Source organism: Harpia harpyja, chromosome 21 (assembly GCF_026419915.1).
Source record: "Harpia harpyja isolate bHarHar1 chromosome 21, bHarHar1 primary haplotype, whole genome shotgun sequence".
NCBI lineage: Eukaryota > Metazoa > Chordata > Aves > Accipitriformes > Accipitridae > Harpia > Harpia harpyja.
The window spans coordinates 19,784,409-19,807,193 of NC_068960.1; the positions used below are offsets into that span (position 1 = coordinate 19,784,409).

Below are 22,785 nucleotides of genomic sequence, written 5' to 3' on the forward strand. Positions count from 1 at the left end.
TAATGCTCATTAGAACTTTTAAAATGGATGCTCATTTAACATGCATATAGGTATGGTATAGAGATAAGTACCTAGTGCTGGTGAGGAGGTCTGCCCCCCTCGTGAAAGGCTTTTGTAGTTTTTACTGTGCTATGGCAGTCTAGCACTTGAAAGCAACCTCCACTGGAAAGTGGTTAAGGAAACCTCTGTCTCACTCATTAAATGTGGCTGTTGTTTCTAAACACCAGCTTTTCTGCTGGTGGTGGTAGGTGTGTTTCCAGGCTGCAGGCCTTGGAGAGCAGGTGATGCTGCCCGTGTCAGCATGGCTGGGCCTTTGCTCAGCTGTGGGAGCGAGGAGCTGGCATGCGACCGTGTGGCAGAGCCTTCCAGGCTGCGGTGCTCAAAGACTTCTTGTCTTGCTGTTGGGCCCGACCGAGAGGTGGGCAGTGCTGCTCCGAGCTGCCCGGTGATGTGACATAAGTTTTGGCAGCACAGGGAGCCCCTGAAGCGGTGCGCACTGCTGTGTGACGTTCCCAGTGGGCTGTCTTTTGAGATGTCATCTTCTGGGCTTTCCCATGGGTGTACCTGTGCTCTGGGTACTTTCACAGAATCACAGATTGGTTGAGGTTGGAAGGGATCTCTGGAGGTCATTGGTCCAACCATCCTGCTCAAGCAGGGTCACCTGGAGCAGGTTGCCCAGGACTGGGTCCAAGCAGCATTTGAATATCTCCAAGGATAGAGACTCCACCACCTGCCTGGGCAACCTGTGCCAGTGCTTAGTCACCCTCACAGTGAAAAAGGGTTTCCTGATGTTCAGAGGGAACCTCCTGTGTTCCTCTTTGTGCCCATTGCCTCTGGTCCTGTCACTGGGCACCACTGAACAGAGCCTGGCTCCATCTTCTCTGCACCTTCCCTTCAGGTATTTATACGCATTGATGAGATGCCCCTGAGCCTTCTCTTCTCCAGGTGCTCCAGCCCCTTCATCATCCTTGTGGCCCTTCACTGGACTCTCTCTGTGGTACTGGAGAGCCCAGCACTGGACACGGCACCCCAGGGGTGGCCTCACCAGTGCTGAATAAAGGGGAAGGATCACCTCCTCAACCTGCTGGCGGTAGCCGAGGACACTGTTTGCCTTCTTTGCTGCAAGGGCACATTGCTGGCTTATATTCAACTTGGTGTCCACTAGGACCCCCAGTTTTCTGCCAAGCTGCTTTCCAGATGGGTGGCCCCAGCATATACTGGTGCCTGGAGTTGTGCTTCCCCAGGTGCAGGACCCAAAAAGGATGTGAACTGTAAAAGCCCTTTGCTGGCATTGCCACTGTGGAACTCATGTTTGAGAGACACCTGGATGTCACCTTTCCCACTTGCAAAAAAAATCAACATCTCCATCTTCTGATGGCATGTTGCCGTGGCCATCGCTTCCTCATCATGGCTTGCTATTTGCGTTGTTATTTTAACACGATAAGCACGTTCACTTACAGGTATTTTATTTTTATGTAATAAGATGCCTCCTGTGTTTTGTTTGAAACTCAATGGGCACCGTTTTGGGAAGAGATGGTCCTTTGTGAGAGGCACGGACTGTAGTCGCTGCAGGATTCTGTGTGGCTTGAGGTACTTAAAGAGCTCTCCAACGGGGTGGCAATATTGCAAGTTCACTAGCTCCTGTCTGCATCTCAAACAACAGAAAGGCTTTTGAAATCCCCCCCAGCCACCTTTTGTTAGGGGATACTTTAAATACTGTCCCTCCCTTGTACTCTAATTCTCTTTAAGAAGATGGTGAAGAAGGGTGATAAAAATGATGCTCTGTGCTCCAGCCTCCGGTGTTCTCCACTGTGAGCACTTTTTCCCTTTCTGCCTCCTATTTTCTTTCTCTGTGAAATGAACCACAGCCTGGGAAGGCACTTTCTCTTTCCCCACCCTGAAACCTGACCTCACAAATAGCTGATTAATGGGAGTTTCTGCAGCTTGATGGTGACCTCATAGCATTGAAGGAGGAAAGCATTTGGGAATAGCAGTTACCAGATAAAGAAAGGCTTTGCTTATCACGTGGATCCTTTCCACTATATGCAGTTGAAAGGAACTGGCAAGCTTGAAATGCAGACTTACTGCACAGCCATCTATGTACAAGATCTGTCTCTATATTCTTCAGACCCCTCTTCGTCCATTCCTGGAGCCTGGGGGCACTGTCAGATTTCACTAACAGAATGAGCAGCAGAATCTCTGTTGTTATTAGAGGGTTATTCCAATTTACCTTGAGTCCTCTTTTGCAATTGTCTTGATTTACAAAAGCTGTTGGTCCTGGAGAAACTAGGTTCTTCATTCTCATGAAAAGTACTGTGATATTTGTAATGATTTTTTTCTACTAAGCATGCGAATGTTAGATTTCATATTTATGATACTTTCCTCTTTGCTTGTTGTAAGGTTCCAAAATATATCCATTTAATTGTTCAGAAGTAAAAACAGAGGTGTGAGCATCTGTAAAGTGATCCCATGTCTTCTGGGTGAGACAGACCTTAAATCATGGGGATATTATGTCATCTTTTCTCATTTTTCTCCTATGTCTTTTGTCAGTGATAGCACTAGAACATGATTCAGAATTGATCACATTATTGCAGATTATGATTAGAACTCAGCAACTGAAGATAATAAAATTAACACCATATATTTAAAAAGTAAGCAACAGCAAAAATGTTTCTGGAGACCCCTATGTTTCAAATTCATATCTAAGTAGGCAGTGTTAGTTATAACGATTCTCATTTTCTCCTTTCCCTCTTAAATGGTAAAATAAACTTACTAGCCATCCTTACCAAGAGTGACAACATCGTTGCTGCTTTGGCCTGTGATCAGCATGTCCACCGTGTGAAGGATGATAATCTTTAGATTCTAAGCATGCCTTTCCTTACAAAGAATTGTAGCAATAAAACTAAATAGGATTGTAAGCCGAAGATTTAACATCCCATTGCCTGTCTCCTGATGCAGGACTAGGATCGATGATAATGCAAATAACAGTGATAGAGATAATTCTTTCCTTCCCCTGAAGGTGAACTAGGGGCATTTGCTGGGAAATAATTGAATGATGCCTTTTCTCTACTCAGATGTGAGGGTCGAGAGCTGCCTCTGCAAGCAGAAGAAGGGTCTGTTGCAGTTCTAGGTTGGTTCCTGTCCTGCCCCTACCCCTGCCAACATGACACCAGGGGAGAGACCGTCTGCAGAGGTTTAAGAGCAGCAGCCACTCTCTTCCCTCTCCACAGTATGATTTTAGTATTATGGCAGTCTGCCCTTTTTTATTTGCTGCTTCCTTTGTGCGTCACTCCATCAGGAGTAAGGCAAGTCATCACGTGATAGGGTGCAGACTGGGGGTGACAGTGCGGATGAAAACCAGGCTGGCAGCAGTGCGGTGTCCTGAAAGATGCAGAATGTGCCGGTCTGTTCCCTGGACCTTGTCTCCCACAGGATCTATCTTGGTGGCGGACTAGTCAGCGCTGGTTTTGAGATGCAGGAGAGAGAGGTGTCCTTCTGCTTGTGGGAAGCCGAGCTGGTTTGAGGGAAGGGTACCAAATGCAGACTAAGAACTGAAATAGAAGGTGCAATGCTTTGGGGTTAGGCAGATGAAAAAATGCTCTTAGAAATGCAGAAGCAGCTTGTCCTTCTCTCTACTTTTTTGATCCATCTCCCCACAAAAAGTTTGTGTGCAGATGCTTTCTTTTAATCTGAAAACTCTAGATTTTTTTAGCATATTATAGGTGGTGGTGTAGGACAGAGAGTTGTTGGAAAGCCACTTGCTAAAAACGCTTCATTGGTTATTCTAAATTTTTCTAATAAATGGTATGAAGTCTACACTGATTAGATGAAATGAGTTTGGAGACTCTTCAGTTTACAAGTTTTATTAATTTAAAGAAAGCTAAAAAAATCGATCTATGACAGGCTATAGAAACTGACCATATGATAGGTGTTTCTAAATCACTTCTCTATGAGGAATCAGGCTTTCCAAATGTAATGCCCATCAGTCCTTGCCATCTGGTAACCTTACTTTATTCTCACTAATTTTGGAGGAAAAAAATGTATATCCAAACACAGATCCTTCATACAAGTCCTTTTTATGTCACTCAAGCTTATGGCACTTATTAATATGCATAAATACCAGTGTGTGTTATTAAAGATTACCTTTAAAGTAAAATCAATCTAGGCGAGCACTATGAGCTGTTACTTTATTTAAAGAGCAATTCAGGATAATGTTCTGGATGTTGGTTGATGATGATGATCTGGGGTGAAGGCCAGGCTTCCCCTCAACAGGGTTACCCACATAAGTCAAATAGTAATCCTCAAGCAGGCTTTGATGTGAACCTTTTTTCTTTCTCTTGATGAAATGGAGCAGGCTTCTTTGTGGTCACTTTCTGTTCATGGCTCTGCAGGTGGATTTTTCAAGGATGTTGTTGGGATGTGCTAGGTATATGAAGGCAGAACTTAGTATTGAGGTTTCAGGGGGTAGAATTGTAAGAAAAAAGCCAAGAAGGTCTGGGAAGATTTGGACTTACTACCATTGCAGATGACTTCAAATAACTGTGATGGCTGAAGTTTCAAGAAAAATTCCTAGCCAGTCTTCACTTTTCTGAGAATGATGCAATCTTTCATCTAGCAGAGGCACCCTGGCACCTTTGTTCTTCCTCTGGCCTGCTGAGGCGGATGAAGGTGGCACACATCTCCATCATCATCGGTTGTCATGGTGTCTCTGACAAGTCGTAGCAGGCTAGATCCTTTCATGCTGCTGAGGAGGAAGCGTGGGGTGTCCCAGGTGGGAGGAGGTGCTCCATTCCTCTTCTTATCTCCTCCTGCATAGTCTTCCTGCACAGCTCACATGTGGAGTGCTGGCCAGGCGGTGGCTGCTCTGCATTGACTTCAGGTGGTGAAGTGATGTCTGAGCAGCTGGCTGGACCGTCTGCTGTCTTTCCTAGTGGGAACCTGCTTGGCATTTCCAGGAGACTGCATCATGGTACTCAAATACTTACATGACGTTGTGTGTGCGAGCCTCACAGGCTCAGCCTGTGTCACACCGCTGTGCAAGGACCAGCAGATGAGTGCAGGGCTGCTGTTTCATCTGTCCGTTTCTCAATCAACAGCAATTTCAGTTTTAGTCCAGTCTTTCAAATAGATAGACCATAAGTCTGAGGTTGCACATTGATATCGGGAAGATTGACAGCTGATCTGCATGTCCAGGGGTGCCACACATGGGCCATGTCAAACACTGCAATTCTTCTGTATTTTGTGGTAGAAAATCCCTTCTTTCTTCAAGGAGGTGGTCAACCTTCAAAATTGATGCATTGGGTGTGGTATTCTGTTTGTCCACAGTTCACTTCGCAGTCTGTTGGGCTGCAAGGTGTCCAGAATGATATTGTTGGAGCTGTGCCTTGCTTTGCAGGACAGATTGCTTTAGTTCAGGTATCAATGGGAAGCATTGGACCTTTTGCTCCTGAGCTGGATGGTGATGTGGTCTCCACTGGTCGTGGACAGCTGCTAGTGTCTGCCTTCTCTCCCAGTGCCCTGATTTGAAGGGACGTGCTCAAGGCAGGATGCGATGCTCAACAGGGTCTGACAAAAACAGTTTCAGACTCATTTTTCTTCCCCGTTCTACCTGGGGCTTGGCCACCCCAAGCTCAGCCACTCGGCTTTGTGGCATGAACGCTAGCTGCCTCTCAGTGCTAGAGCAGACCTGCTCATCCCCCTGGAGAGGGGAAGCAGCGTAGCAGCATCAAAACAGACTTGCATGCCCTTCTATCTGCAGTGTTTTATGGAAAGGTCTTTCTGTCAGACACATGCTGAGTTTCTCCCAAAAGATAATTGTACATAGTAATTATAAATCCTGATTTAAGACAGGAAAATTAACTAATCTGTTAATGATTGGATATTTTCAAGGTGTGTGGCCCAGAAGCACATTAGCTTTTTGCCCTCTTTTTCAGAGTCTGTCTGAAATTTTTAGTTCTGGGATTCTGTGCTTGAAAAAGGACCGAAAGGGCTCATTTGCAAGCTCCTTTGCAACACATTTGTGAACAGCACATTCAGAAGAAGTATACAACATGATGTACAACACATTTAGAAGAACTCGGTTATAGAGAAGTACCTTCCCCTTCCCACTATGGAGAGAGGTGTCATTTCAGGATATTTTACAGTTTTCTTTCACCAATCAATGATAGCTTTGGAAAATAGTCCAAATACATGTTTTTGTTGAGCTAAAACAGAATCCTCTTTTTCATTTAGCTGTTAATCATTGTAAAATACATTGTGTCTTGCAGAAAGTGGGACACTAGGATGTGTTTAAAGAATGAGCAATCTAAATTCAGCGTGTCACAGCAAATGGAGATGGGGAGTAAGGCAAGAGGTGTGTGGTGTGTGCAGACGCACATGTCTGCATGTGCAGGACTAGAAGACAGTGAAAATTGCTGGTTACTCACGTGACACATCTCGTATACCGAATTCTGGGTGTCTGTCTGCTTTAGAGCTGCGGTTGAGAAGGCAGGTGTCTGTTTTCAGGAGAAACCTCCCTAGATTGAGGAGTGGGTAGGCAGAGTTGGTATTCGTTGTAAAGCTGCCTGCGGTGGTAAAATTAAGGGGAATCTGGTGCTCTCAGCATTTAATTTGGTGTATATGTTCTCCTCCAGTGTTACGTAAGGAAACTGTATAGACTGTGTTTCAGAGTATCGGAGTTAAAATCAGAGTGAGTGGTTTCAGAGCTAAGAGATTTTTCAAGTAACTGATATATTAAGTAGCATTTTTCTTACTAAATCATAAGGAGTTTTATATGGTGGTCATGGCATTAATTGACTGCCTCTGTCTGGGTCTGCCTTCCCATTTCACTACATACATTGTTGCTAAGTTTCAGTATTCTCCCCAGAAGCCCATGGAATGGATTTTTTTTGTTAGTGAAAGATCCACTGATTTATATTGGGTATAATGGAGCATTTCTGATGTCTTTCTCTACATGGTCTAAATTTGACCTTCCAAAATCTAGTTATAAAGCTCACCTGAAGCTCCACTAGAAAAGAAATTAGCCCTACCTCCAATAGGAGGGTTAAATTCCGACCCCAAACCCCTGCTGTGGAAGCAGAAATGTTCCATTATGTAAGACATAACAGACGTGGATATTATGTCTGCTGAGTATTTCAGAAAGGTATTGCTAGATTGGTGAAAGTTCTTTACAGCTTTGAGACACCTCGGGGTTTTTTGCTGTGAAGATCTAAGCAGCTATCAATACATTTATTTTTTTCTTTCAGATCGTGAAGGTGTGGTACCGTACAGTATGACACATATCTGCTAGAAATATCCTTTCCTTTAAGATGAAAGAGAGGTTCATGGAATAAGGATGAAAAAAAAGTATTGAGAGAAATGCAGAAGGATGGCCATGGCAGCTGGCTTCTTCCCTTTTGCGTAACACTTAATAGGCTCTTCTCGCACAAGAATTTGCCTTCTCCAGTGTTACAGCTACATGAAGAGTGTGTGACTTGGTAGCTTTGCACACAAAAAGCTTTGGGTTTAGGGTGTGTTGGGTGTACTAGATTTGATTTAGTATCAGTTTTATCCGTAGCACACCAGAGTGAAAATAAGCTCCAGTAACTGATTTTAATTATTTATGTAGAGATTTTCCACTCTAAATGTCTATTTTGTTTTGTTTATCACTTAGTGCTTTTCTGTAGTCTTTGAAGGACAAGTTGTTTCTCACTGGTTTGATGCAATTTTGCTCTATGTATATATAAAGTAAGGAGATACAGTATTTACACACATATCCTTAAGAAATTATATTAGTCATATTTCTTACTGCATTTTCATTTTATTAGAAAATGGTGAAAGACTTTGTTAGAGAAATAACACTTTTTCATTTGTGATTTGAACATAGTAGTGTTCAACAAATACTACCATACTTTCACATTCAATCTCTGGGCATTTATGTTTAAGAGCACGTTCAATTTAAACTTAAATGTTATTTTTATCCATTGATTTGTATATACCTTGTACTAGGTGCCTTCTGTCTCCAGAAATCTCCTCTACTTACTAGCATAACTGGCAAAGTCTGCTTTGAAGGGGCTTCCCAGCGCGGTGCCTTCGCAGAGTCCTGTGGTGCCTCCGGCTCTGCACAGGCGAGATAGAGCTTGTGGTGGGCCTGGCTGCGGGCGCCTGCCGGTGCTGCGCGGGGTCTCCCATTTAACCAGTTGTCCTCTCTCTGGAGGTCCCAGTCCAGCAGAACACGTACCACGCGTTCAGCTTCAGGCACGTCACAGGCTGCATCGACTGCCATGCTGATCATGGCCACGGTGTTGAGGTTGTCCATCTGGTGATGGCTATCAGCTTCATTCCTTCCTTGGTGGCTGTGGCTTCAGTGGGGGCCATACCCCTATTCTAGGGCCCGGCAGGCAGTGACCTTTCCCTTCCCCCTAGCCTCCTACCCTGTCTGCTGGAGTCTTGATGGCTGCTCTACTGCTCACTTGCACAGTGGTCTTTGGCAAATCCTCTACTCACTTTCTTACAATTTTTCAAATCTGTAAACTAATGATTTAAGCACCACTTAGGATAGTTATGTGGACTAAGACCATTTTTCATCACAGCCACCTTTTGTAGCAGCATTAAATGCAATTGCAGCATCTTTGTAATTCCAGTTATTTGAAACACTGCCTACGTTTTACCAGCCCCACCTTAGTCTCACCTCCCTTTCCTTTTTGTTCCTTTAGCTGGCTGGTTTCTTTCCTTTTCGTTCCTTTAGCTGGCTGGTTTTTGTAGTGTGTAGCCTGAGTTGGATCAAAATTGCTACATAATTTGCACCATAATTCCAGATACAAAAATACATACAAATACATTTTAGTCCTCACAAAGGAAGAAAACTTTACAGTACTAGCTTGCATAATTTTGATTTTTTTCCTTTAAAAAAAGTTTGTTCCATTAGTATTTGTTTCATTATCCATTGTTATCCATGCTCTATTTCTGTTCAACATTTAAAAACAGTGAATCAGTATCTTTTAGTCCCTGAATGGAGGCTCGTGCTAAGCTATGCAGGAAGCAGAAAACCGTGACTTCAATAATGCTATGTCATACATGAAAAAATTTAGAAAGAAAGAAAAAACAGGGAGGCAAGAGTTTGGATAGTGGTTGTTGGGTGCTCTCCACTTGCTGCACTTGTGGTATGATGATCTCTGTGATTTGGGAGAAAATTAACATCTACGCTCTTGAAGTAATGAAAGTTATCTTAAGCTAGTATTTACCATGTGATTTTAGTGAGAATGCCTCTGTGCAAGTGTCCAGCTTCATAGTACAGCTGGTTGTAGAAGCAGTGTGTGAAGCAGGAGGTCTGTGCATGTCACAACATGGTGAGCGTCCAGCATCCACTCAACCTGTTTTAATACTGAGTGGGTAGCTATAGTATGTAGAGTGCTGGGGACTATCTTGGTTTAAGTTGAGTTACTCCAGACTTGATCCCGACGGACTTCTTACTGCATGGTAATTTTTGCACCAAATCTGTAACTGTTTTGCCTCTAGCATTCTTAGAAAGACACCCTCTTAGAAAGACACCCACTCTTAATTAAAACTTAGGACGATAACGCTGGAAGGGACTTCCTGAGTCAGCACGTCCAGTCCCTTGGTATTGCAGGCAATTGAGTTATATAATCCATTTCATAAATATATCAAGCTTTGTCTTAAAACCATTAGTTGAATCTCCTGTCTTTACTCTTACCTTCTTCTAAATTGCAGTGGAGTTGGTTTTGGTTTTTTTTATTCATGGCTTGGTTTTACTGGTTTGTTCTTGTGCCAGCATTGACCTTCACTATTAGTAAGTTTTCGCTCTATCAAATATTTATGTCTTTGCTGGGCTAATGGAAACTGGTCCTGTCCTATCTTGGTCTCCATTTGCTAGGTGTTGGAGCCAAGCTCTCTGTTCCCTCACCAAAGAAGATGGGTGCGCTGGCCTGTGCTGTGTGTCCTGCTAGCATGGAGGTGCCCATGTGTCACCTGTCCAGGCTAGTCTTGTTTTACAGATTAACTTTACAGTGTTACAGTAACACTTAGCCACATCTGGTGCTTGGGTTGATCCTCCCTGAGAGGTAGGAGGAATAATGGGTTGTTTTCCAGGCACATCTTACCAGTGCTTCATCCTGTGGCGTGAACGCACTCCCAGGAGTGTCCCAGTGTCACATTGCCTTTTTCAGAGTCCTAGTAATAAGGTTTATCTGAGGGCTGTCACCTTTGTTAGCATGGTCCAGTGCAGTCTGCGTGACATAGAGTGGCAGGAGGCGGCAGCATGTCCTTCTCCTCTCTGCCCTCCTCACACTGCAGTTGCACCTGGCCCAGAGCATGTCACTGTGGGGCCTGATGAACTAAATGTTCTGCTATCAGCTCCTTCCTCTTGACCCTCCTCATCACAGCAGAAGTGGCTGCCCCTGTGTGTGTGCCCTTGCACTCGTGTGCTGTTCAGTCCCAGTATCGCTCTGGTCTTCAGCATCATCCAGTTCTTCCCCTGTGATAGTTTGGTTCTCTTTAGTGCTGACGGCACCTCCCGGTCTTGTGTCATCTGCAAGACTTCAGAGTCGTACCTCCTTTCTTGTTGGCCATGCTTACCGATGGAAATATGGGACAAGGCTGTTCTCAAGGCAGTTTTGAGAAGAACTCCACTAGCAGCCCATCCCTGCTTTGTGCACCCCTTTCCTCCGCTGCATCTTCTGTCCCAAGTAAGCACGTCGTTAGTCCCACCGGGAGATGTGGGCGGCAGGATGGGCGAACTCTGTGTCTCTGGCAGAGCTGGAGCAGAGTCGATGATCTGGGAGGGTCCCCTCTGCCTCTCCTGGCTGTGCTGTAGGACCAGGCCTACTTCACAGGGAGCATCTTAAGAGAAAAGTGATCTTCCTTTGAAAAAAGACTCAGATCCCTTGGAATATAGGAGATGGTAATCTTTGCATTAGTCAACAAAAAAGACATTTATTTCACAGAAGGCATTCAAAGACCAATCTGTGACTACAGAGTATCTAGCAGATAAAAGATGTCTTTTTGACTTCTTGGAGTTAGCAACATGAACAAAAATCTTTATCTCCAAGCTCTGCAAATGTAAAGGGAATGTTCACTAGAAGGTTGTGTGCTTTTATGGAGGTGGAAATGTTCCTTCAGGAGTGCATTTGTCTTTGAAGAGCATAGCAAAGATTCAGACACTGGGCATAGCTCAGAGCATCTTTCCATCATGAAACTGTGTACTATGTGTCCTTCTGGACTAATAAATTCTAAAAACTAAGTTAAAAGTACAGTTAAAATGGCATTATAATGCGTCAGGAAAAATGGGAAGGTGAAGGAAAGGGTTGTTATCTTTTACGATGTTTTGGCCATTCTACTAATAAATGGCCTTGTTCACTGTCAGCTTTATTTGAGACCTCAGCCAAGGAAGGCTGATACTTATTTTTCCATATTAAATGCATATTTATGTGTAAGCATCTTCATGTGAATCAGTGTTATGTATCTTAAGTATTCAATGTATCATGCATTATCTCACATCCTCTGAAAAAAGAAAAAGGAGGGTAATTGTTGTAGGCGACTCCCTCTTAAGGGGGACAGAGGGCCCAATATGCAGACCTGACCCATCCCACCGGGAAGTCTGCTGCCTCCCTGGGGCCCGGGTAAAAGACATTACCAGGAAACTCCCTGGTCTGGTTCGGACCTCCGATTATTACCCATTGCTAGTTGTGCAGGTTGGCAGTGATGAGATTGCAGAGAGGAATCCAAAGGCAATCAAAAGGGATTTCAGGGCACTGGGACGATTAGTAGAAAGATTGGGAGCACAGGTAGTGTTTTCCTCAATCCCTTCAGTGGCAGGGAAATACACTGAAAGGAACAGGAAAACACACCTGGTCAATACGTGGCTCAGAGGCTGGTGCCATAGGTGGAATTTGGGGTTTTTTGATCATGGGGAGACTTACACAGCACCGGGCTTGCTAGCGACAGATGGTGTCCAGCTGTCTCAAAGGGGTAAGAGAATCCTTGCTCATGAGATGGCAGGGCTCATAGAAGGGGCTTTAAACTAGGTTCGAAGGGGGTAAGGGATAAAACTAGGTGCACCAGAGATGAGCTTGGGGGCAGCGTGCCAATGTTAGGGGTGGATTCGATGACCCAGCTCAAATGAATCTATGCCAACGCACGCAGCATGGGCAATAAACAGGAGGAGCTGGAAGCCATTGTGCAGCAGGATAGATATGACTTAGTCGCCATCACGGAAACATGGTGGGATGACTCCCATGACTGGAGTGCTGCAATGGATGGCTACAAGCTCTTCAGAAGGGACAGGCAAGGTAGAAGAGGTGGTGGGGTGGCTCTTTATGTTAGGGAATGTTTTGACTGTTCAGAGCTACACGATTCTGATGACAAGGTGGAGTGCTTATGGGTGAGGATGAGGGGGAAAGCCAATAAGACAGATGTTGTGCTGGGAGTCTGTTATAGACCGCCCGACCAGGTTGAAGAGACGGATGAATCGTTCTACAAGGAGCTGGCAGTAGTCTCAGAATCGTGTGCCCTTGTCCTTGTGGGGGACTTTAACTTTCCAGACATCTGCTGGAAATACAACACAGCAGTGAGTAAACAATCTAGGAGGTTCCTGGAGTGTGTGGAAGATAACTTCTTGACACAGCTGGTGGGTGAGCCAACCAGGGGAGGAGCCTTGCTAGACCTGTTGTTTACGAACAGGGAAGGACTGGTGGGAGGTGTGATGGTTGGAGGCCGTCTTGGGCTTAGTGACCATGAAATGGTAGAATTTTCAATTCTTGGTGAGGCAAGGAAGGTGGTCAGCAAAACCACCACTATGGACTTCCAGAGGGCTAACTTTGGCCTCTTCAAGGCACTGGTTGAGAGAGTCCCTTGGGAGACGGTCCTGAAGGGCAAAGAGGTCCAGGAGGGATGGACATTCTTTAAAAAGGAAATCTTAATGGCTCAGGACCAGGCTATTCCCATGTGCCGCAAGTCAAACCGCTGAGGAAAACGACCGGCCTGGCTGAATGGGGAGCTTTTGCTAGGACTTAAGAAAAAAAGGAGAGTTTATCATCTCTGGAGGAAAGGGCGGGCAACTTGGGAGGAGTACAGGGATCTTGTTAGATCATACAGAGAGAAAATTAGAAAGGCGAAAGCTCAGCTAGAGCTAAATCTGGCCACTATTGTAAGGGACAACAAAAAATGTTTTTACAAATATGTTAACAGTAAAAAGAATCCCAAGGAGAATATCTTTCCTTTAATGGATACAGAAGGGAACGTAGCAACCAGTGATGAGGAAAAGGCCGAGGTACTTAATGCCTTCTTTGCCTCAGTCTTTAGTAGTGAGTCCAGTCATCCTCAGGGTACTCCACCCCATGAGCTGGAAAGTAGGGATGAAGAGCATAACATAGCCCCCTTAATCCAGGAGGAATTAGTTAGGGACCTGCTACGCCATCTGGACACTCACAAATCTATGGGACCTGATGGGATCCATCCAAGAGTACTGAGGGAACTGGCAGAGGTCCTTGCCAAGCCACTCTCTATCATCTATCAGCGTTCCTGGTCAACAGGGGAGGTCCCAGAGGACTGGAGGCTTGCCAATGTGACTCCCATTTATAAGAAGGGTCGGAGGGAGGATCCGGGGAACTACAGGCCTGTCAACCTGACCTCGGTACCGGGAAAGATTATGGAATGGTTTGTTTTGAAAGCACTCACATGGCAAGTCCAGGATAAGAGGGGGATCAGGCCCAGTCAGCATGGGTTTACGAAAGGCAGGTCCTGCTTGACCAACCTGATCTCCTTCTATGACCAGGTGACCCGCCTAGTGGATGAGGGAAAGGCTGTCGATGTTATTTTCCTAGACTTCAGCAAGGCCTTTGACACTGTCTCTCATGGCATACTCCTTGAGAAACTGGCATCTTGTGGCCTGGATAAGTGCACTATTCACTGGGTGAAAAACTGGCTGGATGGCTGAGCCCAGAGGGTAGTGGTGAATGGGGTGAAATCCAGTTGGCGGCAGGTCACAAGTGGTGTTCCCCAGGGCTCGGTGTTGGGCCCTGTTCTGTTTAATATCTTTATTGATGATTTGGATGAGGGGATTGAGTGCACCCTCAGCAAGTTTGCAGACGACACCAAGTTGGGAGGGAGGGTCAATCTGCTTGAGGGTAGGGAGGCTCTACAGAGAGATCTGGACAGGCTGGACCGATGGGCTGAGGCCAATCGTATGAAGTTTAACAAGGCCAAGTGCCGGGTCCTGCACTTCGGTCACGGCAACCCCATGCTGTGCTACAGGCTTGGGGAAGAGTGGCTGGAAAGCTGCCCGGCAGAGAAAGACCTGGGCGTGCTGGTTGACAGCTGGCTGAATATGAGCCAGCAGTGTGCCCAGGTGGCCAAGAAGGCCAATCGCATCCTAGCCTCTATCAGGAACAGTGTGGCCAGCAGGAACAGGGAGGTGGTTGTTCCCCTGTACTCGGCACTGGTGAGGCTGCACCTTGAGTACTGTGTTCAGTTTTGGGCCCCTCGCTACAGGAAAGACATTGAGCTGCTGGAGCGTGTCCAGAGAAGGGCAACCGAGTTGGTGAGGGGCCTGAAGCATAAGTCTTATGAGGAGCAGCTGAGGGAGCTGGGGCTGTTTAGCCTGGAGAAAAGGAGGCTGAGGGGAGACCTTATTGCTCTCTACAACTACCTGAAAGGGGGTTGTAGTGAGGTGGGGGTTGGTCTCTTCTGTCAGGTGTCTGGAGATAGGACAAGAGGAAATGGCCTCAAGTTGAGGCAAGGGAGATTTAGGTTAGATATTAGGAAAAATTTTTTTACTGAGAGGGTTATCAAACATTGGAATGGGCTGCCCAGGGAAGTGGTTGAGTCACCATCCCTGGAGGTATTCAAAAAGTGAGTGGACAGGGTACTCCAGGGCATGGTTTAGGGGGCATGGTTAACGGTTGGACTCGATGATCTTGAAGGTCTTTTCCAACCGAAATGATTCTATGATTCTATGATTTCTAATATGAAACACCTCCTGGTCCCAAGGCTGATGTGTAACATATGTTGTACTGTGAATATGGTTTGAACTTCAGGCCAAGCTCTGCAATGAAAATGTAAGAGATTTTATATCACGGCTATCACAACTGTGATGGCATAGTTGCCAAATACACCAGAAATTGGTAACCCACACAGTGTAGAACAAGAGGCATTGGAAAACACAGTTATAATTTGCTGAGTTTTGTGGTAAGTGCAGGGCAAGATTTTGAACAAGCATGAAATTTGAGATGGTAAATTAATTGTCTGAGAGTTTTAAAAGTGTGGTGTAGTCAGGGGTTTTAAATTGTTGATTGCTTCATTTCACAATTGCGGCTCAACTTTACAGCTCGTGGACTGTCTCCTGTTTGTCAGTGCTCTTGTGGGAGTGTTACAGTTCGGTCTTTTGAACTATGTCTCATAAAACTAATATTTGAGATAGCATCTTCTTGTTTGCGGTAACTAAGATCCCTTGGATGGAGAAGGTACGGGCTGTTACTAGATTTTACGCATACTGATTGCATATTTTCTTGTGGCACAGTTGCTGTTTGGGGTCTCTTTTAACAAATGTATTGCAGTTTCACTGCATGTCGATACCACTGGGGAGCATCCAGGCTGCAGGGGGATCCGGGGTTCCGCTCTTCAGGTGCCGTGGCTGGGATTGACCTGGGTCACCTGGAGAAGGGTCTTCTGAAGGCAAGGGCCTTCCAGGAGAAAGGGTGAGCGTTGCTTGGAGCACCCTCAAATCCATGGGTCTGTCACCTTGGGGCACTGAAGAGTGAGATGAGTGGTTATCAGGTAAAATGCCAGGAGTCCCTTTTTATATATTAGTGAAACTGTGCTCTTGGCAACCCAAAACATTTCTAAAATTCATGTCATGTTAGATAAAAGACATTGGAAATTCAGGTATGCTTTTATCACTGTGTGGGCTGATGGCTGTATTTTTCTATTTGTGTGAGGGTACATTTCAGCTGTTGAGACCAGCGAGGGAGAGCAGCTTTAAATATTTGCAAAACCTTTGTTTTCACAAGGGAAACACTAAATATGTCTGTACTTTTCTTGGTAGAAACTAGGAATGTTTTCATGGAGTGGAGTCAAGTTAACTTTGATGTAAGGTAGACAAGACTCAATTCCTTAATCTTCTACTTCAGCTTTGCTAAATGAATGACTTGACTTCATATAAAATGCCTGTAGGGATAAAAATCTGAATATCTATTCATAGTCTGAGATTTTTTACTATTTGTTGATTGTACACAGCGGTCTAATGCTCTTCTAAAAAGTAGCTGCATCAACGTAGGCTGGCTTATAAAGTCAGAAGCAGAATTCCCTTGATAGCAACTATTGAAATGGAAGTTATTTCCCGAGGGAGCGTTTGCTGATGACCGCCGTAATTCTGAGAAGTGGCTTAATTTAAGGATCCTTTTTCTGATTGTCCAAGTGAAAAGATTTAATACTCTGTTCCTGAAGCTCTGGCATTGTTGGTATCCGACTGCGGCCATTACCTGTACAGGAGCTACAATAAGAAAGTGCGACTTGCTGATTTGAGTGTCAAATACTTCGTGGTAGACATCTGCTTCGTAATGAAGTCATCTCTCTTCCTGAAATTGCTGTTGAGTGAAACGGCTCCTGTTAAGAGAGCAGAACAAAGTCTTCACCTTGAGTAGCATGTAAAACTCATCAGCACCAGGCCTGGTAATGGGACTGGGGACTTGGTTTTGAACAGGTCAGACTTAAATAGGCAGGAGTTGGCCTCTTCCTTTGTCGTGGCTTTCTAAGACAAAATACTGTCAACACAACTCCTAAAATTGCCAACCTAATTAGGTGCTGCCAAGAAGCTGTGAGGTGGACGACACAACCAGCGTTGCCTCCCTCGTTAGTGGGCTTCCTGCAGGTGAGGTGACCTCCCCCAGGAAGTTGTGCAAGCCCTTCACCAACAGACCCCAACAGTTTCCTAGCGGAGGTCTCTGCCATGTGCGTATTCTTCGCTTCTTCATGCAGCGCTGCTTTTGCACCCACAGCACTGCCATCTCCTGCCAGCAAAGGGACGACAGGACGGGTCTGAGGCTGAACCCCCCCCCGCGATGCTCCCTTTGGTGCGCAGTACCATTGCGCACACTACCAGCCACCACAGATTAAGGCCACATAATGAGATTTCTGCATATATGTGCATCTCTGGCTCTGCTTGATTTCTGATGTGATGATTTCTGATTATATGCTACTATTTTTAGTAATTTTCTTCCTTTGCAAAAGGCAGTAAAGGAGGAAGCCAAGCGATCTGCATTGTACCGCTGCTTTTCAGAGGAATACTCATTCTTTCATCTTAAGATGATTTTATGCTAGATATTTTCCCTGTAAAGACTAGTGTGTGAGCCATTGTTGTTTGTCATAATCCTGGGTTATTAGGGACCAGTTATCCTGCTTGAAATCTGGGGACAGAGGCTAGCAGAAAAAAATCCATGTGACTAATTTTTATATATAGTAGTTTCATACTCCCATTTTTTTAGATCACTGAGGTGATTAACTGTTCATATTCAGAAATCATTCTTTGAAAGCAAGCGTAGAGGCTCTGGAAAAAATAGTAAAAATATTAATGCTGTGGTCAGCCTTGCTATTGAGAACTACGGGGAGTGTGGGCTGTTTTTTCTTCCAGTGCACCCATCTACTTTGTTGTAGCGAGATCCGCAAAAAAAAAAACCAAAACAAAACAAAAAGCAAACCAAAATCTTTTTCTTAACCATTGGTGGAATTATCTGGTCCTTTTTATTTCTGTTTTCTAATTTCTTTACTGCATCTCCATAAAGATGGAGCTGGGAGCTGTGAAATCACTGGGGTGTGAGTCTGAACTGAGCTCTGTGTACTGAAACCATCAGAGAAAATCAATTGCAGCACCTGGCTCTGCAAATGAGAAACCCCTTGAAATCAAGGGCAACTCACAGCAGCAAGTTAAGCCTGTGATTCTTCACCAGCACCATTTTTTGTTTTGGTTTGGTTTTTTGCCTCTTGGCAGCATTGAAGTGAAAGAATGCAGTCAGCAAATTTGCATTTCAGTTTTTAAACTTATTACCCTAGGCATTTTAATTCGTGGCAGAGTTTTTGTAAATAATGTATCTCAGTTATTTTAAGATGTCTTTAAAAAGACTATAAGGCTATGCTGTTTGGTTTGGGGTTTGGGTTTTTTTGGCCCACTCTTACCCTGTTAAATATTTAAGTTTATAATGAAGCAAGAGTAATATCGGCAGTATTTGCTTTCAGTAAGTCATTGGAATTTGTACTGTTTCTGAGGCCAGAAGTATGAATCTGATTAATGTGAATATTCTTTTCCCTTATGAAGGCTTGCCGATTTTAGTTAGCACCCACAGAGACATAGAGCCTCATCTTTGTGCATCGAACATTTGTGCAGCATTTAGATAGGATTGGCTGTGCACAAACTTAGATGAAAACACAAGAAACGAGTAAACCAGCAGGATTCTTTTTCTGTTATAACTGGTTTTGGTGCTTTTTGTAAATATTACAGACAGAAAATGTTCAGATGGGAAGGCGACTTTCAAGTTAGTGTCCCCTCTGCCTGTTTATTTTTAGGAGGTTTAAAAGGTTGGGGTGAAATCTGGTTCCTCTTCAAGTTACTGAGAACATTCCCACAGCTTCAGTATGGCCAGTATTGTAGCCTGCCCCTGCCTGCAAGAAATGCAAAATGTGAAATGCCTATGGATGTTTATTTACTGAGCTGCATTCACTCAATAATATGTGCTTGGTTTTAAAGCATAACTGCCTCTGTGAGTTTGGTTAATAAAAAAAAAAAATTAAAATACTTTATTCGGTTTGTGTTCTCTGTTTCTCCTGCCCTGGTATGAGTTTCTAGCAACATGGGAAGGCAAGGGTTGTTGAAGAGAGCACCTTGTGGTAGAGGGATTTGCTGTGTGCTAGCGGATGTGCCTGGCAGGTTGAGTTAGGGCAGGAGAGAGACCGTAGCCAGCTCAGGCAGTGCTGCTTGCCTGGGCCATCTGCAGCTATCGAGCGTGGTCCATGAGCCGCAGCTTGAGGACCATGGCGCAGCGTCATGCTGCAGATGAAGTGCTGCCTCTGCTGTCTCTGTCCCTGGATGCTGTTGTTCACAAGAGTAATACAAATGTACCCAAAGTGCCTGTTTTCCCCAAACTTCTGGCACCGCTTAGTTGTGCTTGTGGATGTGCTCATATTCCTGAGCAAGGTCATTTCAATCTCTGCTGCTTTTAGTGGCTAGTAAGGCTCTTCCCTGGATGCTATATGAAATGTCTGCTGCTGGGTTACTGAAAAAAAAATAAAGCCTGCCTGAATACCCTGATGAGAGCTCACTTGTACCATGAAGGATGAGCAGCAGTGACTGTGTGTGCTAAGACGTCTCCTCAATCAGGAGCGCACTTTCCTCGGGGACGGCCCCAGCAGTGAAACCTCTCCTCCTCATCCCGCTGGTGTGGCTGTTCACTCCTCTCTGGATCTGGGACTTTTCCTGCTGTTGGCCCTTCAGACCTTCTGATACGCAGGGAGAACCTCAGGTGAGATGGCTTCTGATGCAGGAGCAGCTAAAAGGTGCTTCAGAGACAGGGAGAGTAAAGATCCCTTGGGTCCCTGCGCACAAATGTCATTGTTCGATCTCTTCAGCAGACAGGACTGGATATACTGCAATACATTTATCTGAAATGCTGTTCTGCCCTGAGAATACCGAGGGTAATATTAATTTTTAATATTGTTGTCTCCATGTCTCTTTCTTCTCCAAACAGTTAATTGATTTCTAGTTTTCTGTTTTGTCTCCATGTCTCTTTCTTCTCCAAACAGTTAATTGATTTCTAGTTTTCTGTTTCTTTCATTACTTTTAGCTTGCAAAATAGACAGGACTGACTAAGAAGACTGAGCCATATTTGTAGAAGACTTAATCTTTCAATCAGTTTCCTCTGAATTAAACCAAAAACAGCAGTAGCAAATCCAGGAATCCTATTAAAGATGACCTACATAGTGGGAATAAAATTGGGCTTGTACCTTCTTCTGCTTCCTAATTTACTGCTGAGAAATTTGCGAATGTTTTCCTTAAAGTCCATTCATTTTTATTGCTGCTAAAAACCTCATTCCTGCCTGGCCTGGGTGGCATGCTGTTGAATGGAGAACTAGGAGCAGGAGGGCATCTCCAGCCAAGGGGGTAGTGAAAGCTGAGCCAGTGCGATGTGATGGGGATTATCCCTTGACTGTAATTAAAAGGGTTCATCAACAGAGCTTTAGTGCAGAGTGGTTCCAGCAAAACCGTGCGAGGAGATGGAGATTACACCAGGAAAATAGCTCTTTTGTTTGTGTAGCTTCGATCAGTCCTCCAAATGGAGCAAGTTAAACTGCTGCTTCTCTAGGTCTGTTGCTCAGTATAGCTGTGTGGGTTAGGATTTTTTTTTTTTTTTAACTCATTCTGAAATTATATTGTTATTCTGGAAAATGTTTAAAGAATAAATCTGAAAATTTACAAAGCAGATTGCTTTATAAATTTCTCAAAATCCATAAAACAGATGGCTGGATATTTGTAACTAAGGGATTTCAATGTTTAATTGACATCTCAGAGAAAAAATGCTTACTTAAAAATCTAAAACCTTGTACAGTCTTAAGATTTAATTAAAAAGTAAATGTTTAGCCTCTGAGATGACTCCTTTATAATAGAAGAAGGGTATTGGCATTTCTGGTATTTCTAGAAAATACTGCTGGAAAACAACCATAAGAGGGGAAAAAACCCCCCACCTTATTGCAATAAATTTGGGCAGGAAGGAAAAGAAAGTTGAAAGCCCAGTTAAAGATTAAAGGCACTGCAGAACACCAAGTGCAGGAAAATGAGACATGGCTAAAATGCATTTGATCGTTTCTATAAATACAGGTATGTAGGAATGAAAACTGACTCATTGTTCAGATGAATTTACTGAACAGATTTAAAAGTCTGCAAGAATAATAAATGATGTAGCCTTTCAGTCGTCTACAGAGAGAAGATCCAGTTCACGAACATAATGATGGCTCCAGTGTTACTGCTAATTATTCCAGTAAAAGTAACAGGAAATATGCACAAGGCTTATCCTGAGAATGCAGTCAAATACTGTGCATATTGTTTCATGTGCAGAATTTAACAAAATAATCTTACTGTGCATTTAAATGCATTCATTTCCCTGGGAATCTTATAAAAAAATTATTTTCAGCAGAGTCTGTCTCTTTTAGAGTTTGTTAAATTAAAATTACCATACCCTCTTGAGTGGCATTATTGGGGGAGAGCAACACTTTCCCCTGTGCAGAGTACAGAGGAGGGTAAGAGAAGGCTTTTCTTGCCCAGTATTCATACTTTTAGAAAGAGGAGATTTCAGCCAGCCTATGTGCACGTGCTGGTGAATCTGTTAGAGCAAACAGACGGAGAGGAAGAGAGGTAGGGCCAGGAGCAGAGCACCCTTGTGAGCTCCTCATAGCCCTGAGTTACCTCCTGCGGACTCCTCTTGTCCTGTAAACTTTTTAAAGGTAGATTAAAGCCGTTTCCACTTCATTTCCTGCTCTCTCTCTTCCTCTGCAACTCTGCAACCAGGGCTGTTCCCAGCCCCAGTCGTGCTCCTGCCGCTCAGCTGACGTGTTGGGGCAGACAACTCCGTAGTTTTAGCTTCCGTAGCTGTTTAGGACTAATGTAACGAGACTCAAAGTTTTGGGTTTGTAAGGCCAGTGTAGGACTTGTTCTGAAGCTAGTGAGATAGCTTTAGTATCCTATGCCATTGTAAGCATGGTGGTACCGTGCTTCAGATTTGGTTTGCTGTGGAGAGGATGTGTGTGGTTAATAGAGCAAATGTTTTCTGAGCCTTATGGATTTTTCCACAAGTTTGTGTCAGGGGTGTTACTAGAACCAGCTCAATTTCTGAGTCCAGAAGTATGGATTATGGGTCATTATTGCATATGGGTGTGTATTAGTGTTTTGTGCAGAAAAACTCTCGTTACCACATATAGCACAAGAACCAGGCTCGTTTAAATATACTCCGAGATTTGAAGGTGCTGTTCACTTTCCAGGGACCCTGTTTCATTTAAATATTTCATGAAAGCAACTGTGACTACAGCTCTTATCAAGACTAATGTGTAATATCAATTCACTACAGTGGAGCTAAATTGAACGTTTCACATGTTTTATTTGCTGTGCATGCTAGTATCCAATGCAGAGAATGACTAAAGCTCCCAGGTCAAAAGTGACATTTTACAGAAATAACAACCTGAAATTAGGTATTTTTCTGTTGTGTTTTCATCGTGAAATGAGTATATCTGTAAAAATCTTTCCTTCAGCCCAATGTTCTGTGCAGGAGTCCACACTGCTATATGCACAGCTGCCACTTTGTTGTTGCTAATGAGACTTAGCAGCAATGATCTCTTCCCTCCCTTCTTTGCCAAGAGCAGCTAGCCAACCTTCTTCTTCCTAGGTATAAATTTGTTAAATTCTGCTGCGATAATCTCCTCCACCTCTTTCCTTCCTCCTTTCCTCGGCTCCTGCACACCACTGAGCCCTTCTGGAGTTTGCTGCTGGGGCAGGTCACTATGTCTGGGTGCAGAGGTTGCTCTCAGCTGCCCAGAGCTGTGGATAAGTTTTCCAAAAGACTTGCACATTTCTGCAAAACTTACCCACCATGTGAATTATAGGTGAAACTTTCTAAAACTGCACAAATAGAAGAGTTGGTTTGAAGGTTTCTGACATAGAGATTTGTAAATATATGACCATAGAAATAGAATTTGCTTCTCTGACATCAAATTAACAGGAATCAAAATTTAGCCTGGCATGAGGAAGAACAATGTTGC

At 44.1% G+C, this 22,785-nt stretch overlaps 1 protein-coding gene across 29 annotated transcripts in view; it reads left to right on the top strand.

Moving 5' to 3' along the window:
- The window catches only part of MAPK8IP3 (mitogen-activated protein kinase 8 interacting protein 3), an 81,498-nt gene that overhangs the window by 4,706 nt on the left and 54,007 nt on the right, over positions 1-22,785 (top strand). The window lies entirely within an intron of this gene.